Below are 23,351 nucleotides of genomic sequence, written 5' to 3'. Positions count from 1 at the left end.
GTTTGTTGAGTTTAGTTGCTAAGTCATGTCCAGCTCTTCACAACCCCAACGACTGTAGCCCATCATATTCTTCTGTCTATGGAATTTCCCAGGCAAGAATAAAGGAGTGGGTTGCCATTTGTTTCTCCAGGGGATCTTCCTGACCTAGGGGTTAAATCCAGGTCTCCTGCATTGCAGCCAGATTCTTTACCATCTGGGTCACCAGGAAAGTCACATATATGGCGGTTTTCAAAATCCAAATAAGGTGAGCCAGCTTTTATTTATGACAATTATATATTACCTCTGTTCTTTTTGCTAAAGAAATTATTTATTTCATCCTCAAAGCTGTGACACTTGACTCCTTTCGTTTGACAAAACAATCATACACTTTGACGTTTCATTTTCCAGTCATGAAACTTGAGAAAATGAAAGTTTGTGCTTTTATGGTACTTAATCGGAGGTCTCCTGTCTTTTATGGTACTTAATCAGAGGTCTCCAATCTGCATTTCTGCAAACCGTAACCTGCCACCAAAACTGGAGGAGGTCATAGGCTGAGAGAGCTTGGCACTAGGATTATTTCTTTAACTGATCTCTAGGTCAAATGTGTTATTTAACAGATGAGTTTCTGAGCAAATTGAGTTCAGATTGATGTCTGTAGATAAAGCTGACCTCTGATAATGGGTAGGAAATGCGTTGGAGGAAACTGAAAGTTTTCAAACTTACTTATTCTCTTACCTACACTTACCATGGCTGGCTGGGATGTTACCTTTCAAGTGAGCATTAGGTGCCATGTGGAACCCCAGATTTCTGGCATGAACCAGGATACATCAGACTGGGAGCTGTCTGTCTTTCTAACCCACAAGGGCACTGGACTGATGTTGATCATGGCAAAGCACTGGAAAAACAGCCGGAAAGCAGAGAAGAAATTTTAATGAGGATGCTAGAATGTGATACACAGTGTCTGTGAAAATGGAAAACAGATATCAGTAAGGATTCTAGATACATCATGAATGCCTTTGAAGACACGAGAAAGTGTCCTGTCAGTCAGATGATGAGAGATGAAGTAGACATTTTTGGAGATACAGGCAAACCAGCATTATCAGCGACATTTATTATAAAGAGAAAGGACTCTGGATTTTTTCCATTGAATCTTAGTTCTATTCTAAACTGAGTCTTTTAGTCTCAGTAGAGTAATTTTCAAGAGTGTTGTTGGACCCTTTGGTGACTAGAGGCACAAATGTAGACAATGGTACTGAGAACTTTAGAGGTTAGTTTATTCTCTTGACACTATGAAGTTTGTACTGATAGTATTTTCATTTATCAGGGGAGGAAACAGCCACATGGAAGTTTTTCTGTGGGACTCTAGGAAGGAAAAACTTTGAGTAAGAAAGTAAACATTCCTACCCAAATCATTTGACTTCAAGGCTCATGGTGATTAACATGATCCTCTACTGGGCAGATTGTGAAAGCTTTGACTATGACACATTTGAATAAAGCAGAGCTGCAGCTGGAACAACCAAAAAATGCACCTGATAAAAAAGCTTCATCATTAGGGCCAAAATATAGGATCAAACTGGGCCCAGTGGTGGAGTACTAGGGCTAAGTTTTTGTTTTAAAGATTTTTTAACATGGACCACTTTTAAAGTCTTTATTGAATTTGTTACAGTATTGCTTCTGTTTTATGTTTTGTTTATTTTGGCCATGAGGCCTGTGGGATATAGTTCCCTAAAAGTGAGTTGCTTAATCATGTCTGACTCTTTGCCACCCCATGGACTTTACAGTCCCTGGAATTCTCCAGACCAGAATACTGGAGTGGGTAGCCATTTCCTTCTCCAGGGGATCTTCCCAATCCAGGGATCGAACCCAAGTCTCCCACATTGCAGGTAGATTCTTTACCAGTTGAGTCACCAGGGAAGCCCCCTCAGTTCCCTGACCAGGGATCAAATCTGCACGCCCTGCATTGGAAGGCAGATTCTTAACCACTGAACAGCCAGGGAAGCCCCTAGAGCTGAGTTTTTGACCAACAGCTTGTTGTCTTTCCTGGCCATAGACAGAACTGGTTCTAAAGAATGGTGAATTGCTGGATATCCTCTAAGGCAAAGGACCATAACTAAAAAGAGAAGTAGTACAAAAATGCAAATGTCTAAAAAATTCGGACCTAGCACTGAGTAGGCACTCAATAAATGTATGTGAGTAAATCAGTGAGACTGTTCCACCTTGTCAAGGAGATAACATTCTGAAAATGTTTTTGGCAAAAAATAATGTTTGTTGGAAGAAGAATCAGGCTCTACATTGTTCCAAGGAAGATGTTTTTGTCTGTATTTTTCTGTCTATTCAAGAGTGGAAAAGAGGCTTGCTTTTTACTCTATGCTCTTTTTGAACTGTTGCATTTAAAAAAATCATGTCCATATTTTATCTTTAAAAAACACAATAGAAGAGAAAGATTCTTTGCTTTTTGTAACTTTGCCTGTGCTTTCTGAAACTTACCTACATTGTGACATACATGAATTTAGGGACCTACACCAGAAAGATTCAGGGGACTACTCATCTTTCCTAGACCTGCTTTTGTATTCTAGGGCCATAATCTAGCAAAGGCGTCAAGATTAGAGGCATATTTATCATTGTTGTTAAAACTATCTACAGGATAATTGCATAGAACTTTCTAGTTCAAGGGCCCTTAAATGAAGGCTTTTAATAGCCCAAATTCAAGAAGAGATCCCCCATTTCTGAAGGCTGCATATTAGGCTGGTCTATAGATTTGTCCCATTATTTGAAGTTGTGCCTCCTGGTGTTTGAAATATTTCTCCTATTATTCGTTATTCTAGTTTCCTCACTGCAATTCACTGTACAGTGCTTCTTAAGGGAGTTGCTTAATACATTTCAATCTTAGAAGCTGACTCTGAATTGCGTTTTCCCACTGATATCTCTGGTACATTCTGGATTTAGGAAAGGTAACCTGTGTCTATTATACTGAAGTCACATAGCGGGGCTGTCATTAGTAGGAGGGAGTTGAGTAAATGTTGATGCTGAAGAAGATTCCTGCAATATTTGAACACAACTGCAGTCCATTCCCAATTCTCAATGGTTGTTTTTATAGACCATGAAATCATAGCTAAAGTCAACTCCGGTTCTGTCCTAATGGAGAGGAACAGTGGCACAAATACTCCTAAACCATAGATAATTCCAATGTATTTATACTTGGCTTTTGAACGCTTTTTATGATAATTTTCACAGCACATTGCCCTGCTAATTATGTTTTGTTTTGGATAATACTGAAATTAACTTGTATTTAGTGATTATGTGCTATCTGATAGAGAGGAGTCTCAGGAGTATGTTGGCAAATCAGGCTGGGGAAGATGCTCAGCACTTTACGCAAAGAAAGGCTGAACAGTTCAAAACTTAAGGAAATAAGCATGATCTGAGTAGCTGACATATGGTTGTAGGACCTCAGTTGCATGAAACTATTTTTCCTTCCTCCCTTTCCCCTTCTGCTTCCTCCCCTTATTCCCCCTCCCCTCCCTCCCTTCTTTTCTTGGAAGCATAGAAAGTAACTCAAAAGAAGAGAAAACAACTAAGTATTAGGCTGGCCAAAAAGTTTGTTTGGGGTTTTTCTGTAAGATGTTATGGGAAAATCCAAAGGAACTTTTGGGCCAACCCAATGCATTAGTGCTAGGCCTTGGATACTGAGGCCTACCAAGGTCTGGGGAGCCTCAGCCAGTAGAGTTAGGAGCAGTCTGGGTCATTAGGTATTCTAATACCAACAGGCAGGAGTGAAAGCAAGGCAGCGGGTCAAAATCAAGTAGCAAGGACAGAGGCTTTGGTAAGTAGTTTCCAGAGATTCAAGCAAGGCACTTGGTAAAGTCTTAGCATGTGATCAGGCATGCACAGTTCCATAAAAACTAGAGAGAAGATGAGGAAGACACAGGAGCCAGCCAGATGTTGTGTAGAGTGACACAAAGTGGCAGTGAGAAGGAAGTGGTACCATGGAGACAAGATTCCACTCAAGCCAAGAAGCCACCAGTGAGCGGGGCCTCCAGTCCCCCACCCCTAGCGGAACCAATCAGAGCCAAAGAGAAAACACTACCAAAGCAAATGGTCCACCACTTCTTAGATTGAAGATGATGTCCAAAGCACTTGAGTGCCGTTTTTAAGGCACTGGTCACAGTTGTTCAAATAAAGCTGCAAACCCTCCCAGGAAACATCAGCGTGAGAAAGTTGAGGGGGAATGAACATGTTTGTACAGCCTGCCCCAGCTCCACCACCTGGAGGCTCAGCTTTCAAGTTAAATTGTTCCCAGTGCTGCAAACAAGACTGGATCTACTCCCTGGATTCTTCAAGATTCCTTTTCCAACACTGGCTAGAGGAGAGCCATAACCTTCCCTTTCCTTGTTTTCCTCCAGCCCAGCCAAGACAAGAAGTTTCACATTTTTCAACAAGTAATAAAAAAAGAAACAAAAATAAGGAAAGGAAGATGGATGGAAATAGGTATGCATGTCAAATATAAGGTAACTCTGGGTTAGGTTTTCATGGGCTGACGCTGATGAATTATCATTGGCTGTCGGGAATACCATATTGTGGAGGGTCAGCTGCTGAGAATGTCTTCATTGATCTGCCATACACCTGCCAGGGGTGAAGGAAAGGGGAGCGTTGACAAATCAGCTTTCTACTTGCTGATGAATCGGCTTCATATTTGCCACCCTTTACCTTATTCCCAAAAAGCCAGTATAAACTAAAGGTCACCTTGTTTTTGTTGGCTTTATTATGTCATTAGTGTTAGAATGTACTCTCCACAAGGGCGTCTCTATCTTGTTTGATGGTGTCTAGAGCAGGACATGAGATACGATGTCCCGACTCCTTGGATGTTTGCCTGACCTCCTGCTCTTATTTAATAGATCCTATCTCTGAAAGTGCAGGTAGCCTTGCGTTATACTAGAGGAAGTGGCTGCCTGAGTTTGGTAAACCCAGGAAGAATCAGCATTTCCTTTTTATCTGTCTGTAAGATGGTTGGATGGCATCACCGACTTGATGGACATGGATTTGGGTAAACTCCGGGAGTTGGTGATGGACAGGGAGGCCTGGCGTGCTGCGATTCATGGAGTCGCAAAGAATTGGACACGACTGAGCGACTGAACTAAACTGAAAGCAGTTTAAGATGGGCTGTTGGGGAGGAAGAACTTTTTCTTTACCTTCTAGGTGCTCTGGTGGGTCTAAGAATTAAATTGACATGAAACAGATCAATGGAAGAAGATCACACAAAAGCTGAATAACATGGATCCATTGGGAGAAGATCACACAAAAGCTGAATAACATGGATCCATTGGGAGAAGATCACACAAAAGCTGAATAACATGGATCCATTGGGAGAAGATCACACAAAAGCTGAATAACATGGATCCATGGGAGAGACCCAGGGAAACGGAGTTAACTCACTAAACAGGCCCAAGCCCTCATCTTAAATACCATCTTCAGCTAAAGACAAAAGAAGACGTTGGGGGGTGTGGTTTGGGACTTCAGAGGGGAGGAAGGCAATTCACAGGGAGATGGAAAAGCTGATATTTGGTAAATAAATGTTTACTGGACCTGCAGAGACAGTGGGACCCAGAGAGGACGCTGATCTCTAGGGGTTCCCCCCACCACACCTGGTCCATATTCTTTTCCAATGTCGGTTCTGATAGCTCTATGCTGAGAACAGTCTCTCTTCTCTTAGGCGGTTAGGAGGGAGGTCAGAATTGCTGAGTTTTGGGGGCCTTGATTGTTTGCAGCTTGAACTAATCCATATGCCAAAGACTTGTGCTGGGGTGGCAAACTGGGTTTTAGTTTAAGGAATATGCCTTTTGTTCAGCCAGCTGGCATACAATGTGGTAATGGACACAACAAAAGAGGCTTTTCTCCAAGGCAGCAAAAAGGCATTACCAATGATAGGGCCTATTCTGTGACTTCAGTAAGTCATGCACATACTAACCTGTCCATTCCGAGAGTCGAGTGAGTTTGTACCTCCAACAGGGTTAGCCTAGGTACTCGACTATCACAATCGGCTATATAGCACTGTAAGAAGTTTATAACACATTTCACACAAATGACAGATAGGAAACAAATGTAAAAAATAAGGAAAACACTTTAGTTTGTTTTGTTTTTGTTTTTGGTTGCCCTGGGTCTTTGTTGCTGCCTGTGGTCTCTCTCTGGTTGTGGTGCACAGGCTTCTCATTGTGGTGGCCTCTCTTGTTGTGGGGCAAGGCTCTGGGTGCACAGGCTTTGGTCATTGTGGCATGAAGGCTCAGCGGTTGTGGCTTGTGGGCCCTAAAGTGTGCAGGTCTCAGTAGTTGTGGCACACGGGTTGAGTTGCTCTGTGGTGTGTGGGATCTTTCCAGACCAGGGATTGAACCCGTGTCCCTTGCACTGGCAGGCAGCTTCTTATCCGCTGTACCACTAGGAAAGTCCAAGAAAGCATTTTGAATCTTACAGCATGGTACCTTGCAAAGTGTAGTAGTACAGTATAAGAGCTGGCACTTCTTGGTAGTACCAGCTACATCACCGCTGCTTTTATGCTTTCCTCCAGACATCCTGGGCTTGAAATAGATACTTTGCTACTGTACTCTATACAGTAATATACAGTAAAGTTCATGAGAGCACAACCACTTGTAGGGGATGCACACATGTGACAGTGTACACCAGACACGTAAAGTAACTTATGTGATTGGACATGCGAACACATGTTCACCTCTTTGAAAGTTCACAATTTGAAGGTTCGTATATAGGAGACTTACAGAGAAGGCAGTGGCACCCCACTCCAGTACTCTTGCCTGGAAAATCCCATGGACGGAGGAGCCTGGTAGGCTGCAGTCCATGGGGTCGCTAAGAGTCGGACACGACTGAGCGACTTCGCTTTCACTTTTCCCTTTCATGCACTGGAGAAGGAAATGGCAACCCACTCCAGTGTTCTTGCCTGGAGAATCCCAGGGACGGCGGAGCCTGGTGGGCTGCCATCTATGGGGTCGCACAGAGTCGGACACGACTGAAGCGACTTAGCAGCAGCATATAGTAGACTTAACTGTATATCTTTACCATCATCTGTGTTGGGGGAGTGACATGTGCTCTGAGGACCTTCCCTCCCCCTTAACCCTTGCGGTGCTGCAGCCCTCTCTCCCCACTGCCGCATCACTGCAGCCCCGCCAGAGAGTCAGTTACAGTCCTTCCTAGTTCCTGTGTAGAAAGGATTTTCCATGTTGTCTGTTTACCCATGTGGCATTCCTTCCATCTGTCAACTTTCAGTTTGGTTTTCTGTAAATTAACTTTTTATAGCACATGAAAGAACTGTTGAGTTTCTTCTCAAACCTACAATAGTTTTTGCTTAGATTATAGGAAAACCTCAGGAAACACTAAATTCTAAGAATTGAATACCAGCATTCTCTTGGGGTCATTTTCTAAAGCGATAAAAGCCTTTTCATTCATGGTGTTTCACTTTTCAGAGCAACTTGGAGCTTTTGATCACAGTGAAGCATTCATAACCATGCCAGGCTGCTTTGAGGGAGAGGTTTACTGATGGTACATTAGCAAGTCCTGGAATGTTTGAAGCTGATGATCTCAAAAGGGCCCCGTCCGGTGTACATTTTACCAAATACCACCTTTCCTCTCCTCTGCTTTGGTTGGATCTAGGCAAGAAGGATGGAAGCTCATTTTATAAGACCCGATGAATACTTGGGCTTCCCAGGTGGCACGAGTGGTTAGAACCTGCCTACCGGTGCAGAAGACCGAAGAGACGAGGGTTGGATCCCTGGGTTGGAAAGATCCCTTGGAGGAGGGCATGGCAACCCACTCCAGTATTCTTGCCTGGAGAATCCCATGGACAGAAGAGCGTGGTGGGCTACAGTCCCTGGGGTCACAAAGAGTCAGACACGACTGAAGTGACTTAGCAAGCACGCAGTGAATACCTACCCACTACGTATGCACACCCTCCTATCCCTATGAATCTAGTCTGCTTCTCTCTCCTCTGCTCCACCTTATTGCAGAGGGAATCCTAGTTTCTTTTTTCTCTCTTAAGTTACTCATTTCAGAAAAAGTCAATAAAGCAACCAAAAAAGTCCTTCTCAAGAATTAGGACATCTCTTCTATTTCTGCCAGTTTTTTAAAAAAAATACACGTGTGTATATTCACCTGTGAGTGTGTGAGAGTCAGAGTGGTGGTGGTGGTGTCTGGCGAGGATCAGTCAGGCAAAACATTCCTGGCATTACTCCCACTTTATTGTTGTAAAACTGAGGTCTGGACAGGTGAACTGATGCCATCTGTACTAGTCTGTGATGCACTGATTTGTTTCCCTTAATGAAACATGAATAAAATAATTGATAGATAAAGCAGATACATGTTGACTTTGAAAAATAGAGGTTTGAACTGTGTGGATCCACTTTCATGTGGATTTGTTCAGTAGTAAATACTATGGAATTCCAGGATTGTCCTTGGCTGGTTGACTCTGGAGATGTGTAACCTCTGATACAGAGGAACCGTGTGTGTGGAGCACTGACCTAAGTTACACTTGCTCCTTGACCCACTGTGTTGTTCAAGGGTCAAGTGTATAGCAATTTCATCTTGGGACTAATAATAGTGTACCTTGAGTGGCTGTCAAGCATTTCTTTCAAACTTTCATTATTTTACTGCCCTTGCTATAAAAAAATATGATCTGACCTATTTCCTAGTGAAGAAATTAATTCATCTTCCACAGAGGTTCTGAAAATACACACTTCTCACTAAATCCAGATACAGCTAATGACCATTTTCAGAATATGATGGAAAAGGGCTACCCTTAGCCCTTAGCATTTTGAGTTTCCAAATGCCAGTTACTTAAATGGTTTCCAAGTCTTCCTTCCTCTCAACTCCTCTTACGCTGCAGACATGGCTGTGTGTGCGTGCATGCTTAGTTGTGTCCAACTCTGCGACCCCATGGACTGCAGTCCACCAAGTTCCTCCGTCCATGGGATTTCCCAGGCAAGAATACTGGAGTGGGTTGCCATTTCCTCCTCCAGGGGATCTTCCAGACCCAGGGGTCAAACCTGCATCTCCTGAGTCTCTTGCATTGGCAGGTGGATCCTTTACCACTGAGCTACCTGGGAAACCCCAGACATGGCTACCTTCTCCTTCCCTGGGGTACAAAGAAAAGATCAACGACCTTTCAATACTATAGATGAACCTGGCGGTCATGTCAAAGTTAGGGTTGGGTGGGAGGAAGAGTTCTGGCAGGAAGTCTGGGCAGGGTGATGGTCCTGAACAAAGGTTCTCAGGTTCCTACAACAGCCATCAGGATTGGACATGAACATAAGTCATCTGAACTTTCCCCAGCATATTTAGTTCAACTCTTAGTTCCATCTCAGCATTATTTTTCCTTTGGTTCTGCATCAGACCACTCACCTGGCTTATTCCTCCCCACTGCTTCGAGGGGCTCTTTAGCTGCTTCTCCGCTGTCCTGCCTGGCCACTCCATGTGAATCATGGGGACAATCTTTCGACTGAATATCCTTCCCAAATACAGGGAGCAAAGATGGGGACCACTGAACCCTTAGGGATTCCTCCAGGCTGCACCATCTCCTGGAGCCTTAATCTTAGCAGCAAAACAACTTGAGGGCTTCCCTGGTGGTCCAGTGGTTAAGAATCCACCTAGCAGTGGAGGGGTCATTGGTTCGGTCCCTGGTTTGGAAAGAACCCACATGCCACGGAACATCTGGGCCCATGAGCCACAACTATTGAACCCAAACTCTAGAGCCCACGATTGAAACTGCTGAGCCTTCATGAAGGAACTACTGAAGCCCCCATGCTCTGCAGCCCATGCCCTGTAACAAGAGAAGCCACTGGAATGAGAAGCTCTTGCACTGCAACTAGAAAAAGCCCGGGTACAGCAACAAAGACCCCATACATCCACCCCTCCCGGAAAAAAAAAAAAAAAAAAAACTTGAGCAGTCTGAAGAATCTTTAAGCTCATCATTTATATATACTTTTTCCTCCCTGCCAAAAGCCCCAAGTGTGGTGTGGAGTTTAGGCTCTTTTTGGTTAGCAAACTTCAGCTTTCATCTCCTTTAGGTCAGCTTGCCCTGCACTCATCCTTCACCACTGACCCGGCTCTTAGCCTAGATTTCTTATTTCTGAGTTTCTAACACAGTTTTCTATTTTCTAAACACCTTGTTCCTGACTTTGAAACCTAGGTCTCCTTCAAGGGCACTGGTTCCCTGCAGACCAAGTGCCCTTCCTCCAACACACACCCATGTACATGCAGTTAGATTGGGGAGTGGTTAGTATGGAGGCTTTCTTCTTTCCCATCAGCATCTTCAGATATTTGCCATATTATGACTGTGTCTGAAAAAATTATCCTCTTGAAAGGATTTTGCCTTTGGGCTATCGACAGTGTATCCCTTCTTGTGACTCATATCTGAGTTCCTGGAAATATCCGAAATAAACATTCATAAGGGAATTAGGCAACAGGCTCATGGTCTTGCTTGAATCTCTGATGTGCTTGTGTGTAATTCTTCATTTGTTTGGAATGACCCATTGAACAGCCTAGCTTTGTGGTTCTGCCATGTCCCTCTTCTAGGGACCTTTATCTCCCTAGATCCACAGGAATCTACTTCCTCAGTGACTTGTCATAAGCTGGGCCTGGACCTATTATACTCTTTCAACAAGAACCTCTCAATCCTACCTGCCCTGTGACCTCTTGTGTATTTACAGTCTTGAACTCGTTCATCTCTCCCTGTTTTCAAGCCCTGTTAGGCTTCATTTTTCAGGATCTCATGGTTGATCATTTCAATTTATCTTTCATCACCTCCTTGACTCCCTTGACCTTTCAACTCATCCTCTTTGCAATGCCTGCCCCAGCCCTGCATCAGTTCTCTTACTGACGTTTGCTACTCCTACAACCCATCAGAACAGCTGGGAAAATGAAAGACAGCGAAGGAATGAGTCATTCATATTGACACTGTTCATCTTACTTGCCATCCTGGTGCGATTGGCAGGTCCTCAAAGTCCATGCTGCTCACAGAGCTCACTCGTCTGCCTCAGAATCAGAAATACTGTCCTGAAATGAATGGAATCTCATGAGAGAGGGCGATAAATTAAGTGCTTTTAAAATGTTCTCTCTACGTGTGTGCATACATAGTAGATAATTTTATAGAAATGAGAAAATATGGTTGGTGGGGAGAGAAGAGCAGAATTTCTGATTGTTTTTCCCCGTTTTGGTTTTGTTTCCACTTGTTCCTCTTTTTTTCTATGTCAATATCAGCCCTCACTTCATAAACATAACCCCCCAAACTAAATAACCTAGAATATATGTTTTTCTCCAAGCTCATAAAGATATAAAGATACTATATTTTTCTCCAAGCTGAGCCACCAGGGAAACCCAAGAATACTGGAATGGGTAACCTATCTCTTATCTAGTGGATCTTTCCAACCCAGGAATCAGACTGGGGTCTCCCGTATTGCAGGCAGATTCTTTAGCAGCTGAGCTACCGCGGAACTAATAACGATATATACACACTCACAGAAATATCCATATCCATACATACATGCACACTGTGGCTGTATAGGCTTTTTGTTCATTGTTATAAAAGATGAGATTTTAAAATACGCAGTCTGTTTTCTTGCATTTGTCATTGTGTATTAAGTGGCAGAAATCACTCTAAATCATTTTTACTCTGAATTATTAATGCTGTTACTTCATCATATAAACATTTATTGAGCATCTATAATGAGCATTCTAATTTGAGATTTACTCACATTTCAGAATTGAAGAGGGAATAAAGAGATTCATAGTCCAGCCCTCCCATAGAATGGATGAGAAAACTAAGGCCTGATAAGTATCCATGAGTTGTTCATGATCATGCAGCCAACTGGTGTCATGTCTCAGATCAGAACCTAGCTTCTGTGGTCTCCAAGTTCAGTACTGTTTCAATTGTACTATATATTGGTTTGGTCAAAAGCGAACTTTTTGGCCAACCAATACTAAATCCCATAAATTAATGTGGGAGTCTCGTCTGACAGTTACTGACACCTGAAGTTGAGGCTATGCTACAAAATAAGATAAATATTCTTGCCTGAGGTAGGGAAGGATCGTGATGAGCAATTCAGTTCCTCATAATGGTTTATTGGCCCTATGGACAGAGCAAACTGCTTTTATTGAGCCAACTTTATCAACCAGTGGAGACTTATTAGGACCTCCCAGCATTTGAAGGGACATCAATAGAAAAGAGAAATTTGACTTGAAGAGCTACCTAACAGATCTTATGAAAGGAATTCTCTCCCCATCTCAAGAGAGAAAATCATGGTAGAAGGTGACTGAAGATCCATTCTGGCTGCTCAGACACATCTGGAAAGGCTGAGCTTTCAACTGGAGTCCCTTTCCCGTGCTGAGGGAAAGGAAGCTGTTGCCCAAGATGCTAAAACTTATTGCAAAATAGAACCTTTGTGTTCATAGGGAAAAAAAAAATACATCACATTTTTTTGTTTAACATTTATTTTTTGTTCTGCTGGGTCTTCGTTGCTGCACACAGACTTTCTCTAGTTGCGGTTAGTGGGGATCGCTCTTCCTTGTGGTGCAAGGGCTTCATATTGCTGTCGCTTCTCTTGTTGCAGAACACAGGCTGTAGGCATGTGGGCTTCAGTATTTGCACCTTGGGGGCACAGTAATTGTGACTCATGGGCTCCAGAGCATTGGCTCAGTAGCTGTGGCACACGGGACCTAGTTCCTCTGCAGCATGTGGGAACCTCCTAGACCAGGGGTCGAATCCGTGACCCCTGCATTGGCAGGCAGATTCTCAACCACTAGACCACCAGGAAAGCCCCCACATCTTTTTTTTTAATAATTGGGGAGTAGTTGCCTTGCAGTGTTGTTAGTTTCTGCTGTACAGTGCAAGCAAGTCAGCCATATGTATACATATATCCCCTCCCTCGTGGCCTTCCCTGCCACCCGCCCTTTCCACCCCTTTACAATTCTTAATGGGGTTTCTGTGGATCTAATTGTCAAGTGTTATCCTCTGCCAGATTTTTGTGCATTTGGTTTCTTCCATTGTCTCCAAACTGACCTGAATCCCACTCTGTTCATTCAGTTATCAGATAATTGTCGGGCATCTGTTCTATGCCAGCACGATGCCAGGGGCTGAATAAAGGGAGAATCTGACGGTGTGGGCCTTCCGCATCCAAGCAGGAAACCACCGAATCTCCCGTGTGTTCATCCCTCCAGATAATTCAGTGTGGACTCCATGACCTTCACTGAAAACAGAGGGGAATGAACAAATGTTCCTTCAAGCCAGCTAATTCTTTGGTTATTAAGAAGCTGATTGGATCTTTTGCATGCATTCCAAAAACTCTGATGAAAGTCCTTGAAGGTATAATTCCACCAGAATATGTGTAATACAGACCCTTTTGAGACCGCCCCCCGCCGCCCCCCCCAAGGAACACCTCAGCTCTGTCAGTAAGTGATGTGCTTTTACATCACAGGATACCTGACAATTGGATAAAAAATTACTTTCAATGCTAGGTTTTCTGGGGGCAGTTCAGAAAGAGTACTGGGTTCAGGGTCTTTATTGTGTATGTTATCTTTTCCTTTCGGGACTCCGCAGTTCTGTGTAAATTATGATCATAGCTAGGATTCAGTGGATACCTACTAGGCGTCAGATTGTCTGCTAGCCGCTTCACAGAGATTTTCTAATCCAGTCACCTTGCCAGTCCTCTGTTACTGTATCTTCACTTCAAAAAGGAGGCCCAGGGAGGTGAGGTGGTTTACGTCATGTCACAGAACTGCACGAGGCAGGAAGGAGGTCCAGATTCCCATGTCTCCAATGCTGGGATTGAGACTGCACTGCACACGCCACCCCCTCCAGCTCTGAGGCAGAGGAGAATTAGGACGTGGGGGCTGCAAGTGGGACCGGAATTATGTTCTCATGGGTCATTTTAAAGGAGAGCCTTGGCATTTCCCTGTTTGTCCAGTGGTTAAGACTTCTGCTTCCAAAGCAGGGGAGTGTGTGTTCAGTCCCTGATCGGGGAACTAAGATCCCACATGCCTGGCAGCCGAAAAAAGAAAAAAAAGAAGCCAAAAGATAAAAAACAGAAGCAATATTATAACACATTCAATATAAGGCTTGAAAAAGGGTCCACATTAAAAAAAATCTTTAAAGGAGAATCTTATTTTCTAAAAGCTGAATTTTAAATGTTTAGAGGATGTCCTACTTGATATGAGTGGTCTCTTAGAGCTAGAATTTTCTTTTGAATGCCATCTCTGCACAAGTACTGCAAAGAACCGTGGAAAGGGAGAGCAGACTGACTTTTCAGAGAATGTGACAGTTTACAACAACAAAAAAGGAAGTAAAACTACAATTTCCAGTCCTGCCAAAAAATCTCTCGGCTGATCCAATACTTGTTTCTCTGGGTAATCAGATAACCCAGCCTTCAGTGAGCAAGGAATTCTCTATATCTCTTTAGTTAACTATTTCTACATATAGCCAGAGTCTACACAGAAAGTGCCCTTAATTGATACTTCCAGGTGAGAAAGTCTCTCAGGAGACCACATGGTGTAAATCAAAGTATTGTTATTCACATCTAAACTTAACAGTTCTGTTTAGCTCTTATACTTGTTTTATATGCATATTCTTTCTTAGCAATAGATTGGTGGGTAATTTGGGTTATCATGTCTGTATTATTTATTCAAGATGAGGGAACAACCTTAGAAAGACAAAGTGACCCTTGAGGGCCGCCCGGTGACTCTGTGATAGAGCCAGAATTAAATGGTTTTTAAATGAGACACTGTATATAGAGTTTCATGCAATTTCTCATGTGTTCTAATAGAGAACTCATTTTGAAGGTTACCATATTAGCTGTGAAATGAATCTGGATGTCTGCCGCTCTCTGGCTAATGACCACTATGGGGTAAAAGATTAGGACTTCCGGTTTGGACTCCTTGGTAATGAAATCAACTGTTTGGTTAATGTTAACATGACACACTTCATGCCTGAATAATACCTCAGTCCCTCACTCCCTACCCTTGTTTCAGCTTGGGTCTCCTTTCATCTTTGAGGTTTCTGAGCTATTTTATATTAGCTTAATCACCTGAGAAGCTAATTCCATATATTCACCATGTGCTCAGAGGAGAGTCCAGTGACAAAGAGACCCTGAGCACTGGACATTCAATGACATCATCCTCTCTTGACACGTTGCATGTGGGTCTTGGTAGGAGTGTTAGTGTAAGTCTGTGTCCCCAGCACAGTGAGGCTGAACAGAAATGCCAGAGTCTAGGGGAGAGAAAGGATTATTGCAAGGCCATGCAAGTAGACAGGTGGCTCATGCCCTAAAAAGCCCTGAGCTCTTCAAAGCTTTTCATCAAAGCATTTTTAAGAGCCAGGTTAGGGAGGGGGATCTCAGGATACATGATCAGCTTGTGCATAATTCTCTGATTGGCTGATAGTGAGGGGACAGAGTGATGTCACAGGAGTAAACATTATCAGTCCTTAAACTCCAAGAGGCCTGGGGACATGTGCTCATGGTCATGAAGTAGTTAACATTTTCCATCTGGTGGGGGATTTTCACATCTGTAAAACACTCAGGAAATGTGCATTAAATACTGTTATCTATTCAATGAATCCTGAATACGCATTGGAAGGACTGATGGTGAGGCTGAACTCCAGTATTTTGGTCACTTGATGTGAACAGCTAACTCATTGGAAAAGTCCCTGATGCTGGGAACGATTGTGGGCAGGAAAAGAGGGCATTAGAGATGAGATGGCTGGATGGCTTCACCGAAGCAATGGACGTGAACTTGGGCAAACTTCAGGAGATGGTGAGGGACAGGGAGGACTGGTGTGCTGCCGTCCATGGGATTGCGAGGAGTCGGACATGGCTGGATAACTTAACAACAACATCAGTTAAATAGGTACTTCAGAGAGGAGCTAAAGCAGAGGATATGAGGGAAAGCCTGTCCTGGAAAGGCCCCATAGGGTCCTACTCAGTTACAGGACTTCCCCTGTGGCTCAGATGGTAAAGAATCCACCTGCAATGCGGGAGACATGGGTTTGATCCCTGGGTTGGGAAGATCCCCTGGGGAAGGGAAATGCTACCCACTCCAGTATTCTAGCCTGGAGAATTCCAGGGACTGTATAGTCCATGGGGTCACAAAGAGTCAGACATGACTGAGAGACTTTCACTTCACTTCAGTTACAGGAGATGAAATTAGCTTATTTTAATAGATGTTTTTAGAAAGGAATATCGAGGTATTGAAGAAATCACCCATCCATCCAGAGGGAAACATTATGTTTTATAACTTTAATCTTGTGTGTGCATGCTCAGTTGCTTCAGTCATGTCTGACTCTTTGTGACCCATGGACTGTAGCTCAGCAGGCTCCTCTGTCCATGGGATTCTCCAGGCAGCTGGAATGGGTTGCCATACCCTCCTCCAAGGTATCTTCCTGACCCAGCAACTGAACCCTGTGTCTCCTGTATTGCTGGCAGATTCTTTACCCCTGAGCCACCAGGGAAGCCCAAACTTTACTCTTACTACTAATCTTTAGGGTTTCCTTGGTGGCTCAGACAGTAAAGAATCTGCCTGCAATGCAGGAGACCCTGGTTTGATCCCTGGCTTAGGAAGATCACCTGGAAAAGGAAACGGCAACTCAGTCCAGTATTCTTGCCTGGAGAATTCCATGGACAGAGGAGCCTGGTGAGCTACAGTCCGTGGCTCAGAAAGAGTCGGAAACGACTGAGCAGACTAACGCTTTTCACTAATTCTTACTCCATCTCAGCTCTTTTCACGTTGTGGGGTTGTTGGGGTCAGTGGGCCAGGATCTGAAATGGTTGTGTGTGTGTGTGTGATGGTTGTTAATTATCTAAGAAAGGCAAATGATCAAGTGAAGGGAAACAGGAGACACTTGACAGTGAATGTAAAGTGGTGTTTGTGTTGCTGCCAACTGTTGGGGAGAATTTCTTATCTGTTGTTAGGAAAAAAATACTGGAAAGCATCAGTGGAAACCTACAAATAAAATCCTGAAAACTGTAAAGATTTACATGAGTTATTCAAAATAGGGGCAATAATATTATTTATGAAGACTAAATGTTTGTATTATGATGTGATAACATTTAACACTAGTAATGATTCCTTTGCAATATTTGTTTAAATTTCAACCATGCTAATTTGGTGTATGAGCTGTTATTTATCTTTGTCTGTTTATGAAGCCAGTTTGTTAAGCAAATGATCAATGTAATTTGCTTACTGTCATTCAGAAAACCATCTTCACACATTTTAGAAGCATCTATACACAAACAAAAGTTATGTTAATTATATGTAAAAATATTCTTCACTTTAGACATTATCATGTTAACTTCAAACCCAACATGTTTACCCTAAAATCCCCAGTTTCTAGGATAAATGAGTCTTACCTGCTCACTACCCCCTTTTATTGTTGATAGAACTGTTCTTCTTACCTTGGAAACTCAAAGTCTTCCTATGAACCCTCTCATGTTAAGCATATCCGTTCTGTCACAACATCCAGAAATTCTGTTTTTCAACTTATATTTTTAGCTTCATTTCCGGCGCCTCCATCTCCGACCTCTACTAACCCACTGGACTTATTTTCATCTCTCTGCCTACCATTTTTCTTCCTTCAATCCCTCCAGTGCATCAGTTACTCCATCTTTTGACATTTGAAAATCACTTAATGGACATCTGGGGTATACCTGGGTGATTATAGAAAATTTTTAAAATATGTGCCACAATTTTAATCAATAACAGTAGTACTCAAATTAAAATGGTAATGATAGAAATTACAATAATGAAAAAGACAATAGTTATATTAATGAGGGGGAAACTGTTTTCAGTCTTTCACCAGAACACAGATAACCACCTTTAAGAGAATTTGAACACAGATTAGACTTTCTACAGAGTCTATTTCTTTCTTTATTTTTTGTTTATACCAAATTAGAAAGACTTAAATTACAAGTCATTGTGAAGCAAAGCAAATGTTCGGTGGTCTGTCAGCAAGTTCTGGTTTCTCGGATTATACAAGGAATCAGATATTACAGAGAGATTTCACTGATAGACATTCATTGCCCCACTGGGAGCTAATTAGGTTGAGGGAACTGTTCTCAAAAGTGGCTGGACTATTGATGTATCAACACAGAAGATACTGGCAGATGGATTTCTTAGGAATTCTTAGTTAGCTTTGTCTGTGGGAATTATTTTTGATGTTCAGTTATGGCATTCACATGCATTAAATATGGCTAATACAGCACTGATTTCTTTCTGCAATAAGCTTGGATATCTCTAAATAGTAAGAAAGAATCTTTGTTAACTAATCCGTTTATATCAACAGTCAACCTTCTTGGGAACTTTCCCTCTCTTTTCACAAGTGTTAAATTTTTTGGTACTTTGTCTATGAAGTAATAGATTCAGGCTCCTCCATTTATTGAATATACCACTGAGACAGGACTTTATAAATTAAAAAAATAGTTTTACTGGATTTTTTTCACTTATTCTTGCAAAAACTTATTTGAGGAGCCTTACTCTTGACAGCCAGAGTTCTTGAGTGTGAAGAAATAGAATCTTCCGTTCTTTACTCATTTTTTCTGCACAGCATGCTGAAAATTCTTGGCAATGATCTGATCAAATTCACAGCTTTCCTTGTTTCCTTGAAACTTCAGTCAAGTTCAGGAGGCAAACATTGCCAACTGTGAATAAAGGAGTATTGGATTGCCCTGAGGTCCAGTTTCTGTCATTCATGTGGTGACATTTTACTTTGCTGTACATAGTGATGGTACTCAGTTAATATCGATCCCAGTGCACTTGGTATTACATCAGGGCTGACAAAATTATTAACAAACAAGAAATCTCTTACACTCTGGCGTTGGTTTCAGTGATGAATGAAAACAAGTAATCATTTATCATTTCTCCCTCTACACACATGCTCTGCTTTATGCTGTGAACATATGATTTTGTACAGCTCAGGAGAAAAATATCTGCTAGTAAAAACATAGTGATAAATAGTAAATGTTCTTCCACATTGCATTCCACTGATGATATTCATCTTCTAACAGTGTCATTTCATAGAGGGTTTTGAAATTAGTTTTGCTTTTCTTGGGTATTACTAATTGCTATTGAACTTCTTTGCAAGTTTCAATGATGCCTCTTTAGTTATGGTCTCTTCTCTGCCTTTAGTGGAACAGCTTATCAGTATCTTACTTCAAAGCTTTTGCTTTTCACTTGTTTTGAAAAAACTTCATAGATTTACCGGAACCCTACCTTGAAAATTACCATAAAGCTTTAATGTCTTCATGCCACCATCAGACAACTCTTTATAACAAGCAGCACATGGAGGACCACCGATGAAAAATAGCTGGTCCCAAAGATCCAGTCTTGAGATTTTCATTGCTCTATTTCCTGTTTGTCATTTTCCTTTCACACTACGTGTAAGGTATAGTTCGGGCCGAGGCAGAAAAGGACAGACGACCTCAAGGGAGGTAGGTTACCTTTTCTCAGGCAAGGAGGGGGCGGCAGTCGGCCTAAGGACCAGGCTGAGCGCGAGAGGGAACAAGGAGGCTTCATATTTAAAGGGAGGTTTGTGGAAGTTATAAGGGAAACGTTAGGCAGGATGTTTTGGGTATTCTTTAGTTGGGGATGGCATTTGTAGTTGGGCAGGGGGTGGTAAGTCCCAGGCAGATGTAGGGGTGGAAGGTTTCTGGACAGGGGGTGATAAGTCCTGGGTAGATGCAACCTGCCTGGAGCATCAGGGCAGGACCTAAAGTTCGGTTTTGTTTTCTCTAAAGTTAGATGATTCAGCAAGGGCCTTTAAGACCGTTGTTTTCTTTTCTAGGCCCAAAGACTCCTTCACTACTCATGAACATCGTGCATTGGTCGGGAACTTTGTTTTGTGCACAGATTCACTGTCTTCTTTCTGAAAACTTCTCTGCTATTTACTTTGACAACTTTATGCCATATTATAGTGTGTAACTTATAATAGTCTTTTCATATTTTAGTACTTTATATGCCCAATGGATTAATTTTGAGTCGTTAGTTTATTTTGTGTGAACTTATATTATTAGACACAATAAAGCAGTGATAAGAAAAACTATAAAGTCATCAAATATAAGGCACTAATAAGCAAATTATGTGTGAATTCATCAACTGAACTGAATAGCACCCTATCCAGTCTACATATTCTATGTGTGTAAGATGTTTAAAAATGTGAGAACTATTAAGAACATAATAAAATTTTTGTGAGAACCATAATTAAGCTTGGAGTTTAAATCTCTTAAGTGCTAGGTTGTTGGCAACTACTGCTTTTTCACAGGTCTCCCGTTGAAAAAGAGTGGTCTGTCCCTTGCTTTATATTATTTTTTTCTGGTTACTTTCCTTTAACACACACACACACTCTCACACACACACCCCTTTCAGTGGCTCTGATAGCTTATGTGATAAAGTCAGAACTCCTTAGCCTGATATTCAAGATCTTCCCCAAAAGAGGCTCCATCTTACTTGCCCAGACTAAGAAATATATATATTCACAACCTAAAAGGGAAGAATTATGTTTTATTTGGCTGGGATTTTTAGAACTTCAAGGCCAGCCTGAGAGGCAGCATCTTAAGTAACCCTGAGAGAACTACTTGGAAAAGGTGAAGGGGATGCTAGGATATATAGGAGTTTGGAAACAAAGGACAGGTAGTTCGAACGAAAGATTACTGTTAATTAAAGAAAACTTGAAATCTCAAGTTTTCTTTGCATGGGAAAATGCAAATGTCTGGGCCCACTGAAAGCATTCCTTTGATATGCATCTCAGCTATCAGGGGCCAGTATCCTGTGTTTCACATCCTCAGGGTTCACCACCATAGAGAGTGGCTACAGTCTGATGGCTGCTAGATGGCATATATTCTTTTCCTTCCTGAGTTCACTCAGGGCTCACTCTTGGCTGGTAGCTGTAATTGCTGATGACTGTGACATGCTTTGTTTACTGATATGGCAGGGAGTACTCCTGCCATATCAAGCTTACCTGTGCGTCTGTTCCAGGTTGGCACGCTATGATTAATAAATGTTGTATTTCAGTAAATGTGGGGCCCAGGATTTTCCTACACTCATTTAAAATAGATACAGGAATTTAAGTATAACAGGGATTTTCAATAAAGCATTCTATTCAAAAATGTTCATTCATTCTTTATAGCTTCCTTATCATCTGATTTGAATCAGTGGCATTTTAGTTTATTTAACAAATGCTAGTGTACAGTATGTGCTAGATACTTTTCTATGCATTTTACAGATGTTATCTTAATTAATCTTGAAGTCAACCCTCGGTAGTGTGTACAGATATTAATACCATCCCTATTTTATATGGGAGACAACTGATTTACTGAGAAGTAACTTGGCCAGGATCACAGAGCTAGTCAGTGTCAGGATTTGAACCTCCATTTTTGACAGCTGTGCATTTGGGATTTAGACAGTAGCTTTCTCTAAGAACTAGGCTTCTTTCTCTGTTTCTGATATCCCTATAGGTTGAATATTAAATCACATAAAGAAAACTAGTCATTTACTTTTTAGTAAAAAGAAATTAATACACATTTTAGATACGGCATCAGAGCTTCATTTGTGTACACAGAAGAGACAGGAATTCAAAGCCTATGGAATGGTCTAATCTACCTTCTATGAGACTTTCCTTTCTGATGACCATTTTGCCATGGGTCATCATTCTCATGATATGCTATCATGCCCAATGTGCTGTATAAAAGTGTAGCGTGTTTTGAAGCAATCAACATAAAAGGGGTTCAACCTAAAAGCATTCAACCATTATAGGCTCTTCAATGACTGCCTGAAGTGGAGGCTAGTTTTCCACAGGAGCCATTTGTGCCCAGCCCTCTTCTTTAAAACCACTCTTCTTATGGAGCACATATTATCTTCCCATCTGTGTATAAATTGGACAGAATTTCCCTAAATAATGAATGAAGCAGTTCTGCCTCTTTTACTAATCAGCACTGAAAATTATCTCCAAATTCTGTTGGCTCAATCACCACTCACCCCTTACTTATGGATCTTCCTGGGACTCCCTTTTTGTCAATGGTGGGAGATAGTGTATCATTCTTTGGGTTCTAAATTATCACTTTTTGGGTTCAGGCTGCTATTCCCATTTTCTCAGAATCTGTTTTCCTCTTTCCTGCTTTCCCTTTTTTGAAATGTAGGTTTCCTTGAATTTTTTAACTTAGCTTTTTCTCCTTTGTAAAAAATTTCCTCCCTTTAAGCACAAGACTATGATTCTTAATTGCTAACATTTCCTAATACCTAAAGGAAAATTGCAATTTAGTTTAAAAAATACTTTTATTCAGGTGTGTATACTGGCTATGTTTTTACAACCAAAGTGTGGAATTGAGTATTAGTTACAGTATTAAAATAGTGTAAACATCAAATGTAGTTAATTCTATTATCAGTAATGTTCCTAGTTTTCTCTAAAATCATCATGAGGGTTTACATCTAGATTAGATAATTACTTCTAGTCAGTCTTCTTTGGAAGTTAGAAATCTTTGAGTTTCCATCTTTGAGTGTTTTCTTTATGCTATTTCATAGATTTTGGCATAATCATTATTAAGAGTAATGTATTACTCTTGTATCCCTGTTTCTTAAAAATATATTTGACAGGACTTCTCTGGAAGTCCAGTGGTTAACACTCTGTGCTTCTAATGCAAGAGATGTTGGTTTGATCCCTGGTCAGGGAACTAAGATCCCACATGCCACGTAGTGCAGCCAAAAAATTAAAAAAAAAAAAAGAAATATATATATATGTATATTTCATGATGGTTTGCTTCATTCTAGATGGAAAAATATAAAGAACTGGTGGATAGTCATCTACAAAGAGTTAACAAGTTGAAATTTCCTTATAATGCAATGTGACAGGGTTCAATGTAAGTAGCAATGTAGAAATGACTGAAAAGGCATTATTCATTATGTATATGAGAAAACATTTCTTTTATCCACTAACTGCACCAAAGAGTAGTGTTGTATAAGGTGGAGGATTGGATCAACTGCACTCAACTAATGGTTCCTATGTACTAGAGCTGAGGTGCTAACCCAGAAGACATTTACATCTTTGTTTTGAGATTGGTGGAGTGAACTATGGAGTGGATAATTTTGCATTTTACATGGAGAGGGAAAGAAAACCTAAAATATGACCCTGATACTGGGAAAGATTGAGGGCAGGAGGAGAAGGGGGTAACAGAGGATGAGATGGTTGGATAGCATCACTGACTCAATGGACATGAATTTGAGCAAACTCTGGGAGATAGTGAAGGACAGGGAAGCCTGGCGTGCTGAAGTCTGTGGGGTGGCAAAGATTTAGATATGACTGAGCTACTGAACAACAACAACAAAATGCCTATTCAATGACGTGG

At 41.6% G+C, this 23,351-nt stretch overlaps 1 protein-coding gene and 1 long non-coding RNA gene across 2 annotated transcripts in view; both read left to right on the top strand.

Moving 5' to 3' along the window:
• LOC145518679 (uncharacterized) overlaps nt 1–4,437 on the top strand; it is a 134,251-nt gene extending 129,814 nt beyond the window's left edge. Inside the window, exon 4 of the long non-coding RNA XR_014063135.1 lies at nt 131–4,437. This is a non-coding gene — a long non-coding RNA (uncharacterized LOC145518679). The remainder of the gene's footprint in view (nt 1–130) is intronic.
• The window catches only part of NRG1 (neuregulin 1), a 1,106,536-nt gene that overhangs the window by 330,605 nt on the left and 752,580 nt on the right, over nt 1–23,351 (top strand). The gene's annotated exons all lie outside the window — the stretch shown is intronic.

Source organism: Giraffa tippelskirchi, chromosome 8 (genome assembly GCF_054371585.1).
Source record: "Giraffa tippelskirchi isolate mGirTip1 chromosome 8, T2T-mGirTip1v1.2.pri, whole genome shotgun sequence".
Classification (NCBI taxonomy): domain Eukaryota; kingdom Metazoa; phylum Chordata; class Mammalia; order Artiodactyla; family Giraffidae; genus Giraffa; species Giraffa tippelskirchi.
Note: the sequence above shows the minus strand (reverse complement) of the source record. Positions and strands in the feature narration are given on the sequence as shown.